General features: G+C 44.7%; 1 protein-coding gene across 2 annotated transcripts in view; it reads right to left on the bottom strand.

The window, feature by feature from the left end:
- The window catches only part of ENOX1 (ecto-NOX disulfide-thiol exchanger 1), a 1,047,374-nt gene that overhangs the window by 926,515 nt on the left and 103,071 nt on the right, over window positions 1-17,788 (bottom strand). The window contains exon 1 of one of the 2 annotated variants that reach the window (XM_063952852.1): window positions 16,627-16,841. The exons of the other annotated variant lie outside the window; for it this stretch is intronic. The gene's annotated coding sequence lies outside the window, so the exon portion shown is untranslated. Of the gene's footprint in view, window positions 1-16,626; window positions 16,842-17,788 lie in introns of those variants that run through there. 2 annotated transcript variants of the gene reach the window in all.

Below are 17,788 nucleotides of genomic sequence, written 5' to 3'. Positions count from 1 at the left end.
GAATAACCTGCAATATGCTGCATGCCAATGTCGGGTCGGGTCTGATATGCCGGCAGTTGGGATGTTGGTGGTCAGAAGACCAATGGTGAAAATCCCAACAGGGGCAAGGTTAGTATACTTACATTTCCCCAATGCCCCCCTAACCCTCCCTTCAAGCTGTCTAAACCTACCCAATCCCCCCCTCAGTAACCTTCCCCAGGGGTGCCTAAACCTAACCCTCCCCCTCTCAGCCTAATCCTACCCCTCCACCCGCAGCCTAAACCTAACCTCTACCCCCCCCCCGGCTTACCTTTCCACCGGGATTGTGATCCTAGTCAGGATGCAGGCATTCTGAGCAGTGTCGGGATTCCGGTGTCGGTATTTCAGCTGCCGAGATTCTGACTGCCGGGATTCTGACCGGATCCCCTGCTGTCTGCGGACACAGGTAAGTGGGTAAGGGCACCTATGCAATGTGCACCCTATTGTTATTTAAGGGTGGTAGTCATGTGACCGCCGGTCGGCTGACCGACAGTCACATGACCTCCTCCGTGAGCCCGACGGCTCACTATCCCGATGGTCGGCATGCCGACCAACAGGGACTATTTCCACTCGTGGGTGTCCACCGAGCCCGCAGCGTGGCGAGCGCAGCGAGCCCGCAAGGGGCTTGCTGCACTCGCCCCTCCCCGCCGGGATCCCGGCGTCGGTATGCTGCCGGGATCCCGGCGTCGGTAAGGTGACCGGCGGTCAGGAGACCGCCGGTCACCCGTACTACACCCGTTATTTAAGACTGACCGAATGTTCTTTATTTTAGTTTCCATTTAAAGCAGGTTCACATTCAGATAACATGGAATAATGTGATGTTGCAGGTGTTTTCCATACCCCAGCCACTTACAGACGTCATCAAGTGAGCACCAGCTGCTGTCATTAGCAATGTGGAGAGAAACCTCTTATTCCCCTATCTCAGTGGTTCTCAAACTCGGTCCTCAGGACCCCACACAGTGCATGTTTTGCAGGTAACCCAGCAGGTGCACAGGTGTATTCATTATTCACTGACACATTTTAAAAGGTCCACAGGTGGAGCAAATTATTTCACTTGTGATTCTGTGAGGAGACCTGCAAAACATGCACTGTGTGGGGTCCTGAGGACCGAGTTTGAGAACCTGTGCCCTATCTTATGTCATTGCAGAGCCGCTGCTGGAGACTTATAGTAGCTATATTTGGTATCCCTACCAGGTATGTTTTGAAAATAGTTTGTCTATAACTAGCACACTCATCCACATTTTGATGGGTTTATAGGTAGAGCGCCTGCTTCCTGGGACAAGCCACATAGCAGTACGCAAGAGATTTATCATCCAAGTATAAAATCTTAATGATCTGACAGAGAGCTGGCCGGTGTGTGCATGTCACTCAGCAGTAAATTATTTGTAGGGCAGATAGAGCAGACAAGAACTGTGATTACACTGTGCTAGTCATTACCTTATGCATGCAATTACTTTTCCTATTTGCATACAATGAAGTTGGAGCACTGCAGGAGCAGGACTTCTATTATAGGAATAAGAGACAGTAAGTGTGTGACCTGTCACTAGTAAGAGCACTGAAGAGAGGGCAATGATGTAAGAACACACCTACTTTAATAACACATTTCTCTTTTCTACAACTGTTGCTAAGTAACTAACTAACATGGAGTTTTGTTCAAGTGTTACCGTCAAATGGAATATATTCATCCATGCCTGTACCACCACCTGACTGTGCTCACTTATATTACTGCACGTGTGTATCTGCAAAGCTACATAGGCTGAAGTTTTTCGCAACTGAGTGATTTGCACCTGAGTGATTGCACAAGTTCACAAAGTCTTGAAATTCCCTGGGTGAATGCATTTCCCCTGACCAGGGCTGGTTTTGGCACCCCGGATGGGAAATAGGGGCGTGGCTTCATACAGGGGGCGTAATCAGTTATGCCCCCTGTACAGTGGAGTAGCACCGCTGAAAAAGAAAAAAAAATAAAATAAAATACTTACTATCACCGCTCCCGACCGCTGCAGACCTCCGCGGGCGCCGATCCTCTCCTCGGATCTGGCATAGACAGACGCTAGAGGTCAATTATGACCCCTAGCGTCTGTGTCAGTCCCACAATGCTGTGCGGTGCGCGATGACGTCATTGCGCACCGCACAGCAAAGGTCCTCTCCACGAAGGCGCGTCTAGTTCCCTTCACAGCGGGGAACCAGCGGGGGACACAGCGGGCAGTGGGGGGCACAGCAGTAGCGGATCTTGCCAATGGTGCGGCGCCCTCCGGATGGTGCCGGCGCCCTCTGGAAGGCAGCGCCCCGGGCAAAAGTCCTGCTTGCCCCTGGCAAGATCCGCTACTGCCCCTGACTGTACTTGGGGCCTAATTCTGAGGTGATCGCAGCAGCAAATTTGTTAGCAGTTGGGCAAAACCATGTGCAGTGCAGGGGGGTCAGATAGATATAACATGTGCACAGACAGTTAGATTTGGGTGGGGTGTGTTCAAACTGAAATCTAAATTGCAGTGTAAAAATAAAGCAGCCAGTATTTACCCTGCACAGAAACAAAATAACCCACCCAAATCTAACTCTCTCTGCACATGTTATATCTGCCCCCCCCCCCCCTGCAGTGCACATGGTTTTGCCCAATTGCTAACAAACTTGCTGCTGTGATAAACTCAGAATTACCCCCTTAAGGCCTAATTCAGAGTTGATCGCAGCAGCAAATTTGTTGGCGTTTGGGCAAAACCATGTGTACTGCAGGGGGGGCAGATGTAACGTGCAGAGAGAGTTGGATTTAGGTGGGGTGTATTTAAACTGAAATCTAAATTGCAGTGTAAAAATAAAGCAGCCAGTATTTATCCTGCACAGAAACAATGTATCCCACCCAAATCTAACTCTCTCTGCAAATGTTATATCTGCCCCACCTGCAATACACATGGGGGGTAATTCCAAGTTGATTGCAGCAGCAAGTTTGTTAGCAGTTGGGCAAAACCATGTGCACTGCAGGGGGCGGGGGGGCAGATATAACATGTGCAGAGAGTTAGATTTGGGTGTGGTGTGTTCAAACTGAAATCTAAATTGCAGTGTAAAAATAAAGCAGCCAGTATTTACCCTGCACAGAAACTAAATAACCCACCCAAATCTATCTCTATCTGCAAATGTTATATCTGGCCCCCCTTGCAGTGCACATGGTTTTGCCCAACTGCTAACAAATTTGCTGCTGCAATCAACTCTGAATTACCCCCTTAGAGACAATTGTTGCATATGGAGTTGCTGGTGGCACAAAACCACTGAAATGAACGCAAAAAAGGCCATCTAATGGGAATGTCAAAGGAGTGTCAGGAACTTCAGAAGGAGACTGCAATGGGCTGGTGCAAGTGTAGATGGTGGAGTGTTCAAAACTACTGTCCATGGGAGTTGAAAGTGAGGTTCTCGGGACTTGCACAGTCCGGCGTATGCTAGAACACAAGTGGAAGGCTGAAACTAGCACTGCATTTGCAAATTAGTGCAGCTACGTTTCCGCAAAAAGTCGCAGCCACACAAGCAGTAGCGTCCACCTCTGAATCAGGACCGCAGTCTTGTGTGATTTAAAAATAAAGAAAAAAAAATATATATTTTTTTTAAAATTTAAAATGGTGGACGCTGCCCCGGGGCCTTCTCCTCACCGCCGCCTCTGCCGCCCACATCTTCCTCATCACCGCCGCTGCCCAGGGCCTTCTCTGCACCGCCGCCCACGTCCCTCTTATCCCCGCCACTGCCCAGGAATTCTCCATACCGCCGCTGGAAAGGGCCTTCTCCTCCTCACCGTCACCGACTACAGCCTCTGCACCGCCGCCGATCACAGGTACTGTTCCCTATGTCCCTCTTTCACTGCTGTCCCTCACCCTGTCACTCTGACCATCACTCTCCATGTCCCTGCTGTCACTCCCTGTCACTGTCCCTGCTGTCACTCTCCCTGTCACTATGTCCCTGCTGTCACTCTCCCTGTCCCTTAATTGTGGATCATACCATGTTGCATATTGTGAATTGTGGATCATACCATGTTGCATAATGTGAATTGTGGATCATACCATATGGCATAATGTGAAATTTGGATCATACCGTTTTGCATAATGTGAATTTTGGCTCATTCTGTGTGGTGTAATGTGTAAGGGGAACCAGTACTAGATAGTATAACGGGTACTACTATTGTGGTGCATAACATGTATAAGGGGTATATGGTGTAGGACATGCCCCTTTTCAGAGGCCACACCCCCTTTACCTTCACTTTTCCATACCCCCACTTCAAAATTTCCACTTCAACCACTGTGTATATATCTCATGCTGTATATACACACACACACATATATACACAATACAAGGCCGGCTTGAGGGCCGTTCCAGCAGGGTATCCCCAGAATAATCACAACTGGCGGGGGCCTGGCAGCTAGCCGTACCTTAATTCTAGCTTCAGGCACGGGCAGTGCTGAAATCGTCTGGTCAGTTCAGATGCGGCCAGGACCATGACTTACGGCGATGTGGTGGCGTGAAATATTGGTCATGCAGACGAAAGCTGTCCAACCTGCACAGTTCTCTTGAATGTGCACTGAGGCTACAGTTGGACTACAGGTACCACCCTCTCTCTCATCTTCAGTGAACCATCAGGTCAGGTGATACTTCTTTGAGGGGCTGGGGAAATGAATGTATGTTATGTTTTTTTCCCCCGTAGGGGCCAATGTCTATGTTTTTTTATCTTGTGCAGACCTATATGTGGGTCTTTTTCCCACGGGGGACAATGTTTGTGCATTTTTTAATCATGATACAAATAATAATAAATATAATAATTATGGGAATAGTTGGATTAGGGGGGCGGGGTTTACACTGGAAGTCCGAATCATACTGCCGGTGGCAGTGAAGCTGCATTCGAGGACAAAAAGGGGCCGCCAAGCTCCTGTTTACTGGAACACTTCAGTCGACACCAAACGCCAGCTGCATATTAGTCATCATGCATTTGGGGCACTGCGAAAGACATCACATCCCCAGATCTGCACATACTCAGATCTTCAAACATTTGCAAAAAAATCACTATAGTGTCCACCTCTGAATCAGCCCCAATGTGAACACACTGGGGGGAATTCAAGTGTGACGGGAGATCGCAGGGGCGATATTCAATTGATGCCTGTTATCGCGCCCATTAGTGCTCCCTTCTCTGGAATTCCCTACCTCTCCCCCTCAGACTCTCCACTTCTCTACAAAACTTCAAACGGGCTCTCAAGACCCACTTCTTCACCAAGCCCAGCCAAATCTCATCCTAACCTTCTGTTCCACGTTCTCTGTCTCCCCCATCTGTGTCACCCGTCTGTCTGCCCCTCCCCTTTAGAATGTAAGCTCTTCCCTCGTACTTATACTTTTCTTACTTTAATAATCTTCAACTGCACCAAATCCAGCAGTCTTCTGCCACCTGATACTTATTTCAGTGTCATCTGCTGATGTAGCTACGTTTATTTACCCTGTACTTGTCCTATATTGTCATCAACTGTAAGTTGCAGTTTTCCTGTTTTGATTATTTGTTTATGTACTTTGTAATTGGGCACTGCGGAACGCTTGTGGAACCATATAAATGAAGGATAATAATAATAATAATAATAATTATTATTATTATTATTATTATTATTATTCATAATAATTTGGCCACATAAAGCAGCTAAACCCGACTAAACTAATGGACATAAAGTACTGTATTGGCGCCCAAACGGGACACTTTTCTCACATTTCTGCTCGTCGGCGTTGGGGTCTGTGAGATTAAATGTGTCCTCCCGAAGCACATCAAAATAGAGCAACAATTGAATTGCTCCATTGTTCCAATGTAGTGGCAGCCATGGGGAGAAACAATTTAATTCCCCTTCATTGAGCGAGCGCAAACAATCTCCTGTTTATAGTGACAGGAGATCGGGGGACACAATTCCAAAAATTTTTTTAAAGTGCTTGTCGCGCCAAAAGAGACCTGGTTTCGCCGTGTAAAGCAGCTACACCAGTGTAAAGTAATGGGCACAATGCAAAAAAGTGCTGTTTGGGCTCGCTAGCATGGAGGACAGCAAGCAGAAATGCTGGCGGCTGTTCGTCCTTGAATGGAGCTACAATTGAATTGCTCCCCCATACACATAAAACATATAGTAACTCACTTTTTATTATGTTATTTCAACAACAACACTAAACAAGGAAAATAAAAACAAACACACACAGTACCAATCATTCTAAAGGGTGGTACACACTAGGCGATGTGCTCCATGAGCAACATCGCCTAGTGTGTCTACTCCCAGCCCGGGACGCCCGATGACGGGCTACACACTGTGTGATATCGCACCATGACGTCATGCTTTGGATGATGAGTTCAAATTGAGCTGCATGTACGGCTGACACCCAGTGTCGTTACCGACCCGCGGGGCCGTGCATCAGTCATCGTCAGCTGCATACACACTGGGCGATATAAGAAACGATACTGCTCAGGAGGGGGAAAATTAGCTATATCGTTTACTATGGGGGTAATTCAGAGTTGATCGCAGTAGCACATTTGTTAGCAGTTGGTCAAAACCATGTGCATTGCAGGGGGGAGCAGATATAACATGTGCAGAGAGAGTTGCAGTGCACATGGTTTTGCCCAACTGCCATCACCTCTGATTTGTACATGTTATAGTGAATATAGATTGTAAGCTCCACTGGGGCAGGGACTGATGTGAATGGCCAAATATTCTCTGTAAAACGCTGTGGAATATGTGTGCGCTATATAAATAACTGGTAATAATAACACACCCCACCCAAATCTAAATCTCTCTGCAAATGTTATATCTGCCACATTTACCCTGTATTTGTCCTATATTGTCGTCAACTGTAAGTTGCTGTTTTCCTGTTTTGATTATTTGTTTATGTACTCTGTAATTGGGCGCTTTGGAACTCTTGTGGCGCCATATAAATAAAGGACAACATCAACAACTTATATCGGGTCTAGTATGAGTGGCCGGCGGCCAGGATCCCGGGGGCCAGCATACGGGCACCGGGATCCCGACCACTGGCACACAGACAGCTGGGCGAGCGCTAATGAGCCCCTTGCCCACATGAAAAGGTGTAAACATACACTAAAGCATAAAAAATGACTCTATTAAGATACTCTTATTGTAAATCTTCCCAGTAATAAATATTGTGAAATAAACAGCAGAGATCTCCTATCATATTTAAGACACGCAAGCTAAATATATTCTGTTGGTCCCAGTATAGGCCTGTCTCTGCTCCAAAACAGAGGGGTTTAATTATCTAACCAGGTGTATTCTGCTATTCATTACACCAATATTGCAGTGGAAGGAGGTCGGAAAATGATCCAGTTGATTCATGGATCACAACATGACACATTAATTAGGTCTGTGTATAATAAATATATATATATATATATATATATATATAATACACATACACTGTATATTGTTGCTGGAGACCTACATTCACTGTAGCAATATTTCAGCCTAGGTGTAGCCTCAGTGGCAACAAAGTGCTGTGTGGTGCTTACTTATATAAAGAGAAAAGGCAGACGGCATTCACTATTTCTAGCTGTATCACAGTTGTATAGTTTATTGTTTACATTTCAACAGTGTTAAGAAAAACCTTTCAAGGATAACAACACCACAGAACCACTCCAGTGGAAAGACGGAAGGTACAGTAAATGAACACATAACTAGAGCCCATACATAGGTAACAAGTGGTGCATATCAGGTGAGGACAAGCATATGTACCATGCTGGGATAGCAGCCATGCTGGAATGCGTGCCCAGGAGTTCACACAGGAACCTCCTTACAACACACATAGCGGGGTTACCAATTAGAGGTGAAAAAACATCGGGTATGAAAAACGTCTGTTTTTTGAATTTTTTTCCTATGTTTCACCAATATTTTCTTTTACAGGCGATCCAATTTGGTTCGCCTGTAAAAAAATTGCTTTCCTCCCGAAAACACACAGGTTCAGTGAAACCTATGTGTTTTCGGTAGAAAACGGGGCTGTTTCTGGGGATTTGGTTTGCCTATCTGAGGCAGGTAAAACAAAATCCCTCAAGCTGGCTTATCGGGGCTCGTTAGATAGCCCCAGGCGGAACAAATAACTGCAGTAAATTACCACGGCTAACTGGATACCCCCACAGGAACCAGGTCCTGGGATGCAAAAGCTCAACCCCCCAAAAAAACACCTATCACTGGGGACCAGGTAGCATGTCAAAAGGGCTCAACAGAGGCACTGAACCATCTATCAAACAGCCGAGCACATGACATCAGTGCGCACTCGTCATGACATCAATGCGCTGGATCACATGATGAGTTCCACTGTGGAACGCACCAGGTAAATCAGGTGCAGTATATCCCCAACAAAAAGGACTATATAAACAGCTGTGTTAAAAGATAACAAAGGTCATCATAAAGAGACTCTTTAAAATATTATATATTAAATACCAAACAACCAGCTCATAACAGTCATTTTTTCAAACATATCCTGTAAAATGGCAGTTAGGAGCTGATTAGCTGGTACTGTATCTCTCTCCACTTTATCTCTCTCCAAGGCATAGTACATAGACCCCTGAGACTGAAGTGATGGTGAAACTAGGTATCATGTTAAAACTGAAGGACCAATGGACAGCGGTGCTGAGAGAGGGGGGGGGGTACAAATTACACGGGCCCAGGTCTGATGGAGGGGTCCAGTGGGGGCCCTGGGCCCCCTCCCTCTTACCTGGCAGCAGCAGCTGCAACTCTACTCCTCAGCCCAGCACACGCTGCTGTGTACCGGGCTGCAGTGTGGCCATGGAGGTGCTTAAAATAGTATTTTTTTTCCCAGTATTTTTTTCTAAGAGTACATGACCACACCTCCTGTGATTAGGCCACGCACCTTGGAAAGTACCTGGGCCCAGCCCGGCTCTCGACTGCCCTGCTGATGGAGGGTGCAAAATATAGGATGATGAACAACTTGTTTGAGTCTGCTAGAAAACCAAAGCTTGGGAGAAGGTTTACAAGCTACTAGGCCAATGATCCCAAGAACAAAATCAGACCAACACTGGAGTCATAGGCGTGCGCAGCACATTTTATTAGGGGGTGCACCATCGGAGGGGTGTATCTAGCACCGCCTTATGGGCGTGTCTAGCACCATCTATTGACGGTCAACGCAATATTAAATATCCACCCTTGTACCAATCCTAATAAAGCAGATACATTGTCAGATGTTGTGGTGTGCACCAAACAAACACCCCTGATGGCACTCACTGCAATTACACTGCTCCTCCTCAGCCTGGTCTGGCTCCCTCTCTCTTTCCCCTGCAAGCTGCAGCAGCTTACTTACTAGTCAGTCAGTCACTCACTGACACTGACAGTCGCAGACTAGTACTACTGCTGCTGGAAAAACGAGTGACGTGTCAATGCTGCTGCTGACCGCCTGCCAGTATTGAATTTGTCTTCCTAAGATGAACGCTGCCTGCATGCTGCTCCTCACCAGTGGCTGGTGTTGGCATAGCATAGAAGGAGAGAGGTGGGCATGTGGCAGGTGTTTTTGTACATGGAGTTTGAAAGCCAGTGGCAGTGGCACCCTTCATTAACCCAGGCGTCCAGTCAGTAATGCAATCCTGACAGGGTGCAGCGCAGAGGGGACAGTAATCAGCCTGCTCGGCGATCGCTGCATCAGGCATGTGAGATCGGGGTGCCAGACATTAGGGGGTGCCTGTGCGCACCAGGAACTCCCCCTGCGCACACCTATGACTGGAGTGGTTGAACAAGAAGGCAAATGTTCTACAATGAGCAAGTCAAAGTACAGATGTCATACCAGCAGAGAATATGTGGCACCATTTCAAATATTTGCTGTTCATCCACCCAACCTAACAAGTTGACTTAAAGATGTAATTGCAACAAAAGATGATTTTACCAAGTAACCAAGTAATAGTCTACAAGAATTGAATATTTATGCAAGCATTTTTTTTCAGGGTTTTTATTTTTTGTTTTTTTTTAATAATTAATTATGAGTTTGAAACTTTACTGTAAAAACCTACAGGTTCGCAATAAAAATACCGCCTGGAACAATCTGTGGAAGCGTCATTTGTAATAATGACAAATCTGTCGACTTGGGGGTTGGCTACTTTTGCAGGCGAATGCAGCAGAACAATAAGGGGAAGAGTGGCAGGAGAGAGCAGTTCAGTGGGTACTATGAGTTATGGCAAATATGCAAGTGAAAACTAACATAATACAAAATTAATATATATCACACATGTACACATAATAGCACTTTTACATCAAACAAAAATAATGTTAATAGAGACAGGACTTTTATTAGAGGATACTGTAAATTGCTCCAGTACCCTAATAAAGGAGAGTAGTTCTGTGCAGCCGATACACTTGGGAAGAGTGAGCACAAGAATAAAACAGAAGACAAACATTCAAGATCTCGGACAGTAGCCAAATATGCAATAACTGAGATCCCTGGCTTTAGCAAAGCACACATAAATTGGCAGTGAAAATACACATAGATCATCAATAGATCACCACATAAATCACCATATTTCACTGCACAAGGTCAGAAGCATCACATGTGAGGAAATCTTGTAATTAGGCTTACTGAAGAGCCAGATACATGTTCAGTACAACAAGAAATCAAAATTTGCCTTTTACTGCTGCCTTTAACATTGCACACAGTACAGGACTCACAAATGGCATGCACCAAAATGGGCATGTGACTACAGTGCAAATAATGACGTAACTGCAGTCAGATGCTACTGCGAGCAGTGTCTTCCAAAACACCTTTCACTGAATGACGTTAGGTGCAACGCAGAGTTACAGCCAAGGAAAGCAAAAAAAATTAAAAATGAAATAGAAAATATTTATCAATATACAATTTTAAAAAGTTCATCTTTCAATTTAAATTCATTAATAAGTATTTTTTTATTAAGCTTTCTGCTGACCATTTATTTTTCATTTGAATCTTTTTAAGAACGCAGAGTGTCAGGTGGGTATGTGAAAACAGCTTAATTTTCGTAACCAGGAAATCCGTGTGCTACAGGTAAGGTATACACCAGAACCACATGCAGCGCTGTGAGAGGCAAACAGTGGACCTGATTCAGGACCCAACACAAGAGGAAAAAGTATGCAAAGTTCCACTGACCATCCAAGGCCAGGGTCTTGGATGGAGCTACGTTGGCCACCCTGCATGACCTCATGGGTCACTTAGCCAGCTCATGGTAATCCGATGCTTCGTCCCAGGATGATGCACTGGATCACACATGCATGCAGAAGGTGTCCATACCCTCCATCTGTACCTTTTTGGCACGTACAGTACCTTTTTTTTTGGTCTGTACCTGCCAAAAAGGACTTTGCACCGATTTTTGACTCTCCAAATTAACATCGAAAGCATATGAAAGGGGGCCTGGCCATGCCCCTTTTACCCATGACCACGCCCCCTTTCCTAATTTGTACCGGTTTTCATGTGTAAAATGTTGGAGGGTATGGGTATCTACTGCATTGCCATGTCTGAGCAGTGCTACTGTTTCCACTTAAGCAGCAGCGATGCTCACTCCAACCACATGTGAAACAGGTCCAGTGTGTCCTGTTCACTTTCATCATACTCTGAGTGAGCAGTTTCAGGACGTAAATGGTCGCATTTTTACCCATTCCACAAAACAGCCTGATAAAATAATGGATTGTGAATATATCATGCAGCATTTGTACATTTGTAAATAATAAAACAACACTGCGTGTTCGTTTAGCATTATATTGTGTTTCCATTTTTCAAGTGAAGCACAAATTATACCCTTCTTTACTAAGCATTCTTCAATCATTAACATTTATATGAGAAAAATTCAAAAATAATCTGAAAATAACATTGCAGAATTGTGCGTCAGATGACAGAAAAATTAAAGCATCATTATAAATGGAGTGGTTACATTGGGTCTACTTAGAATTACAAAAACTTAGATTTTTTTTATTTGATTGCATTCTTAGTTATTTACCTACTTGTAATTAAAATAAAACAGTAGTGTAATTATTGCTTCCCAATTCTCTGGTTTTGTTTCAATCCATGGCAACTATTAAGTGGAAGAATGTGAAGACAATGTGGAAAATGTCACACAAAGTCACATCGATTCACAGCAACACACATTACAGGGAAAAAAATCATTATGGAATGTAAGCAAAAACAAGCAAGGCTCTTGTCACGAATAATCCCCCAAGAGGCTCCATAAGAACCTTACTGCTAACTGAATCTCCCTTATATTGTCAGTTTTGCTGCTATGGGTTATCTAATACCCCTTTCACATCTCCAATGCCGGATCCCACCCGGCAATTGGAAACAGTTCCTTCCCGAGTGGGATCCGGCATTGGAGACTCTCCTACCCCTTTTGGCTGGCTGTCTGACCCGGCAATATGCGGCGGGGGGCGGAGCTGGCAGCGGGGGCAGTGCTGGGAGATTAGCTCATCTCCACACCGCCTCTCCCTATCTAGTAAACGGGTCCCGGGTCGCATCGACCCGGGAATCCGTTTACGCAGCCACTGACCCGGTATTCAACCTGGAAATAACACTGCTTATAACCCGGGCTGAATTACCGGGTCAGGCGACCCGGGTATTTGGACTTGGCGCTTTCACACCGCACACTGACCCGTGTCGACCTGGCAATATGCCGGGTCGATACCGGGTTATTTGTGCGATGTGAAAGGGGTATTACATTCTTCTTACACACCAGTTTTCATACATGTCATCTACTGGATATTAGGAGGTATATTTACTAAAGTGCGAGTTTATAGAAGATGGTTGCCCATTATCACCTAATCAGATTCTAGTTATTACCTTCTAGAAGGCACTAGATACATAAGTACAATCTGATTGGTTACTATGGGTAACATCTCCACTTCTATAAACCCGCACTTTAGTAAATATATCCCATTAGGGCACTCAGGGTGATGTAGGGCTATGCAGAATACTTCAACAGACTTAAAACTGGGGTCACTCAGAGTTGATCGTTCGCTGCCGAAAAACGGCATTTCTGCGCATGCGTATGCCCCGCAATGCGCACGCGCGACGTAAGGGTACAAAGCTCTTTGTGGTTGTGCTCAGGTTCTAGCGAAATTGTCCTTCGCACCGGCGGCTGCAATAAGATTGACAGGAAGGGGGCGTTACTGGGTGTCAACTGACCGTTTACAGGGAGTGTTTGCAAAAACGCAGGCGTGGCTGGGCGGGTGTATGACGTCAAATCCGGACACGAATAGGCTGAAGTGATCGCAAGCGCTGAGTAGGTTCAGAGCTACTCTGAAACTGCACAAACTGTTTTTGTAGAGCTCGGCTGCACAAGCGTTCGCACTTCTGCTAAGCTAAAATACACTCCCCAGTGGGCCGCGGCATAGCGTTTGCATGGCTGCTAAAACTAGCTAGCGACCGATCAACTCGGAATGACCCCCCATGTTTCTGCCTTGGTGTCACTGCATTTGGTATTATGTAGCAAGATGGCGGCTTTGAGGAAGGGTAAATGATTTAGCAGCACTTGGTGGAAAGCCAAAATCAAGATTTGTTTCCCAGAGATCAATAAAGGCTAACTATTAGTTAAATAAACTAATTGGAGGTGTATACTTCCCCCATTCCTAAAAAAAAAAAAAAAAAAATCTATACATTTTTTTTTTTAAATCAATAAATAAATAATGAGGTGCAGGTTATGATTCAATGCAGGAATTGCTCTTCACAGTGCTTCTGATTTTAAGGAACTGTAAAACTATGTCCAATGCCCATCTACAGGTGCTTCTTGGAAGCAGGCTTTTACCCAGCATTTCAGTGCCGCGTCATTTTGCAGGTCCCTGCCTGACCCCCTTTCATAAAGACAAGCATATTACCGGGTCAAGAATTTCTACCCAGTAATTTGCAGATACCGGGTAAACTACGGGTATTTTGTCTGTGTGAAAGGGTCAAACCGGGTCAGATTTCCCGGGTCTCCGACCCTGGTAAATTCCTGGGTCGAAGTCCTGAGAATTTTATCCCGGGTTGCCCCCTTCACACAGAAAAAGGACCCGTGTTTATTAGAAAATTACCGGGTAGAACTTCTCAAACTGTTAATTGGACTTTCTGGCTGAAAAAGGGTATTAGTAGGTAATAACGTCATAAGATGAGGGTAAGTGGACGTTCCTTTACAGGAGCTATAAGTCTGGTAAGAGGGCAATTTGAGTGGTCAATGGCACAAATCTTCCACAAATGAACACACTCTCAAGCTTATAGGTAGGGCATAACCCTTTATTTTTAGCGGGTTTCCTTTGCAGTTCTGATGTTATCCTATATATAGCTTGCTATACGACACTGCAAACCAATCTACTTAATATTATAACTTCTCGAATATCACACAAATTGAAAACCACCACAATTTTCAGCTATTTTCCAGAGTTTATTAATGCACAATTGAGGGCCCACCTAGAACATCATGAAATGAAATCAGTAACCGGAACAGAAGCCCGAGGACCACATGTAAAAGTAAGCGTTGCATCAACACAAGCTACAAGTTATTCATGCTGCGATGTGCACCCAAATATTAATTAGGAGCAAAAGCAGGTGACACCAGACTAAACCAAGTGCACCAATTTGCTCTGGAACCTTGTCAGAATTGCCTTTGTTCCATTTTAAAACTTGAATTTGACAGTAGCTGACAGACTAGCTATGTAGAATTATTTTCCTAATCAAAGAAACAGAGCTAATATATCATTAAAAATCCCAATAAGAATAATTGGAGAACATACAGAAGTTTAAAATTCACAAGAATTGTACATACAACTGGAATATAAGTATCATATAACATTTCAAATCATATCTATTACTTATTGAAGTTGTTGTCTACAGATTACACTAGATCACCAAGTAGAAATCTCTTTTGCAAGAGCAAATATCTTTAATTTTTACAGCTTTTAAAAAATATTTCACATTATAAACTGTGGGATGTCTGGTTCTATGACCTCATTCACAGTATTGTGCTGTATTCATTTTGCCATTTATTCCAAGTTATTACAGTACCTAATAGTTAGGCAGCTCCTTTCATCATATAAAACACCAGTCCTGTTCAGGCCAAATTGTTATGCCCATTTAACCCTTGATTTTTATTATTAACCTTGTCTATATAGATTTATTTGCTCACTCTGCTCTGTGCATTTTATATTAACATAATTGAATTACTATGATTTGAAACATCAACAGATAGATTAAATAAAAAGGTGTCTCCCAGCCCATCAAGAAAATTCTTAATAAGCCTGATGGAAACATTGAAACCTTGAGGTATTTTATATACTAAGTAGTGCACACACTGATTGATAGCCAATGCATTGGTAGCAGAGGGAACAAGAGTACAATGACTTACTAACCTTATTAAAGTGGTGATACGAACAGAGAACAATACTGAGAGACTCAGGCAATTAGGTGGTATTCAACATGCAGCATTAAGCAGGATATGCATATTTTACAGCGTATTAGGAGTGGGAACAGATTTTCAAGGAGGCAGCCACTAAGTAACTATCTAATTGTTAACAGTAGCACAAAAGTCTAATTAGTAATGCACTATATATTGCAAACTTACATCTCATTCTTAAATACAAGTCAAGTAATGTCAACAAACTTTCCTACAATGACAGCATTTTAATGTTATCCTAACAGAGCATATTTCATGTTGTGAGAGTCTATGCTTCTGTAGTTCAAGTAAGTTTTACTGCCCCTGGTAATGGGAACCCTGGTGTTTATAGGATGCCACAGACAAGGATTCATTTAGATTACTCATCTATACCATAGGGGCCAGGCACAGAGCACAGGCAAATAAACAGGTTAAAATAAAGGAGGTCTGCAGTAGACACAGCAGTAATACTGTAATAGAGAAGGTACTGTAGAGACATTGCTTCTCAGCAGAGAAATAAGAGCACAGATAAGAAAGTGGCACATATGCCAATCATGTATTCTCCTCTAACAATTTATAGGGTGAAGCTCATCATCTGGGGGTAGCACTGCCACTAACTAACCGGACCTGTCATCAGATAATAGAGCTGTATCTTCATCCCTCTGACTTTATCATAGGATGCATGGCAGCCCAGCTCTGGAGTGGTAGGATTCCCAGCAGACTACTAGGTACAAAGAGGATGAGGAGTTCCATACATCACAGTGAGACCTACAGTATTACTATAGCCAGGGTTTGAGGAGTCCAGGAGTCTTTGTCCCAAGTCTACAATGAAATTGGAGGTAGAAGTGGGTGTGAGCTCTTGGCTGGCCAGTCCTGGGAGGGCGCCCGTGGCACTGTGCCCATGCATCCTGCTGCTGCTGCCAGTCCCTGGACCCCACACGTGCTGGCCAGCAGAGATGACAGCTGGACAGCTACAGCGCTGGCACTTGCCAACTAGGAAACTCTCCCGGTTACAGGGGGCGAGACAAAGGAGATGGGCTGTGTGGCTGCATGGGGGCACACAGGGCATATCAAACTTTATCCTCCGCTGGCAGGGACGTGCAGGCACCGGGACAGTGGCAGCAGTATCTGGGTGCAATGCCCTGGACGGGAGCCGGCACCGGCTTGATGCAGCGCCCCTCGGACCGGGAGCCGGGGGGAAGCCATGGGGAAGGACACACGGGTACGGGGGATGCTGCTGCTGTCACTCCTACCTTTGTGCCAGTCCTGTGCCCTCCTCCTCTTCTCCCCTGTCGGTGCCTGGAGAAAGGAGCGAGCCCTGAGATCCGGAGATGCTGCTGCTGCAGACTGACGCCCCGTGGCGGGGAGCCGGGGAGCAGCCAGGCAGTGACTGAGACAACAGAGCCAGGAAGAGAGAGATGTGCCGGCTGAGGGAAGCACGATCAAGAGCCACTCATAAACAATAGCAGCCAGGGAAGGAGGAGAAAAGGCTGCTGCTGCTGGGAAACGTAGAGTGGAAGGCAGAAAGCCTGGGCTGGGCTATAACAGTGCAGGCAGAGATGCTGCAGAATATCAGTGCAGGGATTACACATCACCACACTCCACTAATAGAGCAGTCACTGATAGCCCCAAGGTCAGCCTTACTTCTGCCATCACAGGGGCTGGAACAGGTTTTATATGATGTCTTTGTCCTCAGTGACAGGTAGTCACCCTGCTACAACTTTAAGATTTTCCAAGCAACTAAAATATCTGTTATTGCCACCGTTTTACACCCCCCTGTTATTTTTTAAGAGACCTGTGACAGAGGATCTTGGTGCCATTATGTTTGGAAATCTATTTTTTCAATTGTTGTATTGCAGAAGGGTGCTTGGCACCCAGCGCAATGTGCCCACCCAGCTGGAAATCGAAATACTGTCACCAACGTAAAATTGACGTTTTTATTTGCCATTGGAATAACTTTTGCCAGTATTATCAACTTTTTACAATTAGATCAAATTTGTTTCAAAGTGGTGATTAATTATCTAAACAATTGTAACTAAATTAATTCAAGGCGAATAATATAATCTAGCTGGTTTAAATGTGCGGCATAAATGACTATGTACTGTCGTAATGTGGCTGCACAAATAGATTAAACGTTAAAGCTAGGTACAGTACAAACTATACAATTATTGGTCCGATTTGCCAATAATTGGGTTCTCGCTAAAATTTATTGTAGAGTGTGTATGAAGGATCGATTCTGGAAAATCTTGCCCAAACACATGAGCGATTGATTTTGTGATCTGACGTCCCAAACCAAAAATCTCAGCCACAATCTCCCGATATCAAGCAGTGTGCGCATTCTCAATAATTTGCCCATATTTCCTATGTTTTCCTGTCACTATGTCATCCTCCTTGTGGGTGGACATATGCAAATGC

Source organism: Pseudophryne corroboree, chromosome 2, assembly GCF_028390025.1.
Source record: "Pseudophryne corroboree isolate aPseCor3 chromosome 2, aPseCor3.hap2, whole genome shotgun sequence".
NCBI lineage: Eukaryota > Metazoa > Chordata > Amphibia > Anura > Myobatrachidae > Pseudophryne > Pseudophryne corroboree.
The sequence above is the reverse complement of the archived record's forward strand: the minus strand, read 5'-3'. Positions and strand labels throughout refer to the sequence as shown.